Below are 7,170 nucleotides of genomic sequence, written 5' to 3' on the forward strand. Positions count from 1 at the left end.
TTCTTTAATTATCTTATATGTGGTTGTTATAACTAATTTGCACTTTTTACAATGTAAAAACATTAAATATTTTAGGCCAAACTACGTATTTAGTACCTAAACTATCACTTTTGATCTACATTAGTACCTAAACTTTCATTTTTTTTCAAAATCATGCCTAATGTTTAGTTTTTGTTTAATAAAACTGTTAAAAACTTAATGCGTTTAATATCTAAAATATCAGTTTTGATCCGTTTTAGACTTTAGTACCTAAACTTCTAATTTTTTTCAAAACTTAACATTAAATTTTGAATAAGGATACTAAAATGAAAAAAAAACCAACTTTAATTATGATTTTGAAAAAATTGGAAGTGTAGGTACTAATATGGACCAAAACTGATAGTTTAGGTACTAAATGTATAATTTACCTAATATTTTAACATTAGTATCTACTCGGTGTATAGTATACAAATGGTCCTCTGATTATAAGACGTTGTTTGTTGAATCTTTTCAATATTAAAAGTTATAAAATAGTCCTTCAATTATAGAGTGTTGTTTTGTTGAGTCTCCCAACTATTAAAAGTTACAAAGTGATCACCTGATTATTTAAATGTTCCAAACTCAACGTTTTAAAAAATTGATGGTTGTCTCAACAAGACGTTTACCTATTTACTGGAACGTGATAAAATCATATTTTAATGATGTCTAGTGAAGTTGTCATTGCTTTCAAGCACTAGTTCAACGATATATTAATGTAGAAGAGTCGATCCATAAAATACAACTCAAATGATTTTCGATCAGATTTTATCATATCTCATTCAACATGTTAACATCTAACTCAAATGACTGTCATTTTTTAACGAAAAATGACAAGTTTAAAACATATGAATAGTCGGTTGATCATTTTATAATGTATAATAGTAGAGTAAGTCAACAAAACAACGCACTCTAAATGAGAGATAATTTTATAACTTTTAATAGTCGAATGACTCAACAAAATAACATCCTATAGTCGGAATATATTATTTATGTACTTTACCCATGTGATCAAATAACATCTCTTATTGATTTTATAATTTTATAATTACTGAAAGTAACTATAGTTATTATAGAGTATATTTCATGTGAAAAAAAAGTAACAATTCATGAGAGATTAAATGGGTATAAGGTTGAGAATGCTAGACTCCAATATCTTTTTTTGGGTTGCCCTTCTAATTTCTAAGGTTTCGTCCTAACTAATCCAAACCGATCCATGTTACACACCTGATTTGGTATATAAGTCTTCCGACGAGGATTTCTGTAACTTATATATACAACTGATATATAGACATATAACCCTAAGTTCAAGCCATATACATATTCATTTACATATATAAAAATGAAAAAATAGAATTATACTCATATCGAACACATCTCCGAATCCGAATAGCATAAGACCAAAATGTTAGTTGGCCTTAACCTTTCTTGATCATCATTTGCATTTTATATTCAAATTCATTTTACCAAAGTGAACTTGAACAGTTTCCACACTCATAGGCATCTTAATTTAGAAAGAAATGCATAGCACAAAGAAGCGTTACAAGGAGATCGTATCGATGTTCCATCAAACCGACATGTAGTATCGATCGAGGGGACAACTGAGGAGACAAGCAACCGACCTACATAAACCTTCACTCTTATCTTGATCCGGGTCTCTCAGATCTTGTCGAGCTTCTCAGCCCGGACTACAGGGTTGGCTCTTGCAATAGCATCGCGAGCAGCAGCCCGGTAATCAAAAGGGCATTCGTGTTTGTCGGAGTAACAGTGAGCAGCGCAAAAGAGGTTTCCACACTTGCAGTTAAACCCCGTCAAACCGACGCGTTTGCAGCATCTGGTACACCTGTTGGGACCCTCTTTCGGCTTCATCCCACTTGAAGTCATCCCGGATGGGTCGACAGATGGTTCCGGTGAGACTATGTTTGTGTCAGCATTTCCGGATCGTACATCCAAAGTGGCAGCGAGAGCTGGTTCCTTTCCATTCCCAGTTGAGCCACCATTCACAATGCTCCCGATGGATGCTGCTGCGAGTTGTGCCTGTTCCTGCTTCAGGATCATTTCCTTGTGACACTTGGAGCACATATTCATGTAGCTGCACTGCCGATGAAGCCACAGTTGTTGACACAAAGGATGGGGCCTTTGGGGGCTTTGCACCCGGTCTCATCGTGAGACTCCATATTCTCTAATCTCCTGCAAGGATATTACATTATCATATGAGTATCCTGGAACAAGAGAAGGAATCTAAAACAAAAGATAAAGAAAAGGACGATCCGAAGGACCAGAAGTTATTCAACTCTTCAAGAAGGATACGAATTATCCTTAGAAACAGGGAGGCCGATTCATGTACCTAGAGGAAACACATACTAAGCATGCAATTTTCAATTAGCATGATAACACCAAGAACCTTGATTGATTCTCTCTATTATGATCAATGAATCAACATTATATCAGAATCAAGCATAAATATCATCGCTAATCGTATAATCCACTGTACCTCCTAGCACATAATTAACAGCTAACATCAACACCAAACAATTTTTTCAATTTAAAACCCTAAACATCAAATTGACCCAAAAATTCCAAAGCACAAATCAATTCAAATCAGCCCAAAAAGCAACCTAGATCATCAAAATAAAAGGAAAAACTAATCGAACGGTCAATTTTTAAAAAAATGGGAGAAACAACTAATTAAGAAAACCCCTTCCTCTTATCTTATTTCAAGAAAATATTATTAAAAAAATCAACCAATCCCAGAAAAAAAGGATTAAAATTAAACAAAAAAAAAAGAAATACCTGAATTAAAGCAATTTTGTATAATAATCGGAAAAATCAGACGAGAAGACGATCTTTGATCCTATGAATTTTATTATTTATTATTTATTTTTTGAATTTTGAATTTTTTTCTCTTTTGCTTTTTCCTTTTATTTATAAAGACTACATCTTTATCTTTTCCAACGAATGCTTTTCCACTGTGTTATTGATGCTTGACTCACTACCCTTGTAATGTTTTATATTTACAATCTGTACCATTAGTATTTTTTATATTACGTGGCTGTTTCTTATTGGCTAAATGAGCCATGGGAATTTTCAGGAGTTTAAAAATTAAATGGGCCTGTTGAGCCCAAATAGCATTTCATAGTTACATGGTTTTAGAATTTAGGATAAACTACAAATTTAGTACCTAAATTATTACTTTTGTTTCGTTTTGATACTCAAATTTTGCATTTTTTAAAATCATATTTAACGTTTAGTTAGGTTTTAATTTTGTATCCACTGTTAAAAACTTAAGGGTAAACTACATGGGTGTCCACTCAACTATTTTCCCCTTTCATTTTGACTATCGATGTTTTGATTTTGTCAATCAAACCATCCCGCTATTTAAATTGTTCAATCAAGTCATATATCGTTAAAATTTAACAGAGAGGATTATATGACAAATAAATATTTTGGTATAATTACACATTCAGTCTCATTTACTTATGTATTCCATCAATTCAATCCTAATTTAAATTAGTTAAAATAAATTTAACCTCTCAAATTAGATGTCTCATGTATCATTGGTGACAAGTGTCATCATTCGACTAGAACAGTTTCTTAAAATAATAGCCAAATTGATAGAATATATAAGTAACATGGACCAAATATGTAATTTTACCAAAATATCTAACTATCACATCATCATCTCCGTTAAATTTTAACAACGGGTGGCTTGATTGAACAATTTAAATAATTAAATGATCTGATTGACAAAATTAAAACATCGATGGTCAAAATGAAATAAGATAATAGTTGAGTGGTCACCCGTGTTGTTTACCTAAAACTTAACTATGATATTAACGTGTTACAATAAGATAGTGTCATGTCATTATTGAAAAAAAATTAAAAAATTATCACGTCAAATATTTTTATTAAATTTTTAACAGCAAGTACTCAATTCAAACATAACCTAAAGATTAAGTATGATTTTGAAAAAAAATAAAATTTATATATCAAAATAAAACAAAAGTACTAATTTAAACATTAAACGCGTATACCCTAAAATTTATGAGAACGAATATTTAAATTTAGTATAAATAATAAAGTTCCTTATTAAATTTTATTCTCACTCTCATTTTGAAATTTAAAAATTTGTAATTTATTCATTAAAATTTAATTTTGTGTTGCTTTGATATTTTTTTTGTTTAATTTAATACTTTTCTTAATTAATTTTTTAACTATACATTATATTAAATTTTGATATCATTCTTTGTGAACAATTATCACATCAGTTGTCATTTTCGGCGACTGTTTGACTCCATACCTTTTAGCTATTTTTTATTGAGAAAATAACCTCAGTGACCAAAAATCCCATATAATATACGATTTTAACCAATTTTTTCCGGATTTGCCAAAATGACCAACAAAATCGCAATGCGATCGCTAATTCGCAACGCGATCTCCATTATCGCAAATACGCGTTGCATTTTCGCAATGCGATAGTTGAAAATCGCGTTGCGATGGTCTACAGTATCGTTGCGATTTTCCCAATTCGCAATGCGAATAAGTAAATCGCAACGCGAATTGGGAAATTCGCAATGCGAATAAGTAAATCGCAACGCGAATTGGGAAAATCGCAATGCGATACTGACTATCGCAATGCGATAATAAAAAAATCGCAACGAGATACTTACTTTCGCAACGCGATACTGACTTTCGCAACGCGATTTACTTAGCGCCATTCGTATTAACGCGTATTTTTTTTTCAAATTCCAAACACGTATTTTTTCTTAATAAATCGGAAAATGAACCGTCCACAGTAATCGCACGCAACTCATAACCTCAAACCAAACACACAACACTCAGTCCCATCTCCATCTTTCACTCTCTACGGCGAAATCCGTCCCCATCTCCGAAGATTTCCGTCCCCATCGCCGGCGAAATCCCTCACAACCATTCACAGTCAAAAATCCCTCACAATCATTCAGAAATGGAAAATCACCTCCGAGGGTTAGTTTTTTTATTTTTATTTTGAAATTTTTGCATTATTTTAGGTTTTTCATATTGAGATTGATGATAAGTTTACTGGTAATTTCAATAATAGATTAACCATTTCACTTAGATTTCTTATTAAATTCATTCGATTGCTGCCAATACTGCTAAACTGTTTAGCCTGTGAAGTTAGTATTTGTCTTTGTTTGTCTTTTGGTTGAAGTAATGCAGAAGAAGAATAGTTTCGAGAATGAAAATCGCAAAGCGGAAATAACTATCGCAACGCGAAATAAAAATCGCAACGCGAAACCAAAATCGCATTGCGATTTTCATTTCGCGTTGCGATTTTCATTTCGCGTTGCGATTTTCATTTCGCGTTGCGATTCTCTCGTCGCGATAGTCATTTCGCGTTGCGATTCTCTCATTGCGATAGTCATTTCCGCGTTGCAATTCTCATTATCTCGTTGCGATTTTCATTTCAACCAAAAGACAAAACAGTGTTGCAAATTTTAGTTTCAAGAATAAACTACTATTTATGTTTATTGTTTTGTTTTTGGTATATCTTGACAGTGTAATTTTTGGTATATCTAACTTGGTATGTTTATTGTTTTTTTGTAGAAATTTTTTTCGGCTTCATTGACATTAAGGATAAAGTTAGCCTAGCCACTACAATTGCTTCGAAGCTTTCACCTGCACAAAGAAAATTGTTTGAAGAAACCTGCTTCGGGCCATGGCTGAGAGTACAGCATCCGGTGGAGATGCTAGTTGACCCATTTGTGGCTTCAGACCATGACTAGCGATCTACCTGACAGTATACAACGTGGTGAGGAAGAGATATGGTTTCATTTTCCACCGGCGTATACTTGTTTTGGGCGGAAGGAGTTCTGCTTAATCACTGGTCTACGATTCGGACACGATGATGTAGGCCGGTACACTCGTCATATCACCCGCCCATCATGGTTATCCAGGGTTTTTTCCTGATGAGTCAATAGAGAAGCCGAACTTACACGTCGATGACATGAAGAAATTGTTTAATAAGAAAGATGGTTTTACTCGGATGAATGACGTCGATGTTGTCCGAGTATGCCTTCTACTACTTTTGTATGCCGGCTTTCTAGGCAGAGAGGCCAGACAACCTATTCCTCAGGAGCTAATATTATTGGTAGAGGACCTAAATGCATGGAATCTGTTTCCGTGGGGTTCGTATATATGGAAAGCTACCTGGACTAAGTTGTCGTCTGCCTTTGATGACCGCAAAAGTTTGCGGGGCGATGGGTCGAAATACACTTTGTCAGGCTTTGTTTGGGCCTTTAAGGTAAGAATTTCTATATAATGTTTTCAAAATTATAATTAATTATTTAACAATTACTAATGTTTGTATTATATTGTTTGTAGATTTGGATATTCGAGGCTTTCCCCAGCATGCGGACATATGCATTAAAATCCTCAGATGATATTCCTAGGGCTATTTCCTGGAAGAGGAAACGTATGTTGGATTGGGAAGACTTAATACCATATGCGACAATAATAATGTAAGTTAACACAATACTATCATATATAAACAAGTTATTAATAGTAGACGTTTAACTTTGTTTTAGTTTTTATATTATTAGGAGGCCAACACTCCATTAATGAGACTGACACCCACGGAGGCTGAGCTTGCCACTGATTGGTGGCAAGCTAGTCAGCGTTTTTTTGATGGCACGAATGATGAGCAGCCTCCACTTCCTCCACTTCGAGAGCCATCACCTCACCCAGAGCCATCACCTGATCGACCCGACTATACACCTCTACAACGAGAGCCATCACCTATCCCGTCATCATCGAGTCTCTTCTCCACCATCACCTCATGATAGGCGACCGACAAGATGCCACGACTTCTATCTCCCTGTTCTCCACCTCCACGGGATGAGTCAAGGGAGTTACGTGATGAGGTCAATGCCTTGCGTGAGGAGATCGGTACTCTACGCGATAACGATGGTGCATGGCGTGTGGAGGTCTACTTTACGTGGTGAGGTTGCCGCTCTACGTGAGATGTAGTATCGTTGCAGAATGAGGTTCATACTCTACGCAACGAGGTAAGTTTAAGATTTTCCATATTTAACTTGATGATAAATTTACTCGTAATTTCACTTAAATTAACCATTTCACTTAGATTGCTTGGTAAATTTATTCGATTGCTGCCAA

General features: G+C 34.4%; 1 pseudogene; it reads right to left on the reverse strand.

Annotated features, from left to right (window-relative positions):
• Window positions 1–1,444: 1,444 nt before the first annotated feature.
• Window positions 1,445–2,910, reverse strand: LOC120183515 (annotated as a pseudogene).
• Window positions 2,911–7,170: the final 4,260 nt, after the last annotated feature.

The sequence above is a fragment of the Hibiscus syriacus genome, unplaced genomic scaffold (assembly GCF_006381635.1).
Source record: "Hibiscus syriacus cultivar Baekdansim isolate YM2019G1 unplaced genomic scaffold, ASM638163v2 tig00112789_pilon, whole genome shotgun sequence".
Lineage (NCBI taxonomy): Eukaryota > Viridiplantae > Streptophyta > Magnoliopsida > Malvales > Malvaceae > Hibiscus > Hibiscus syriacus.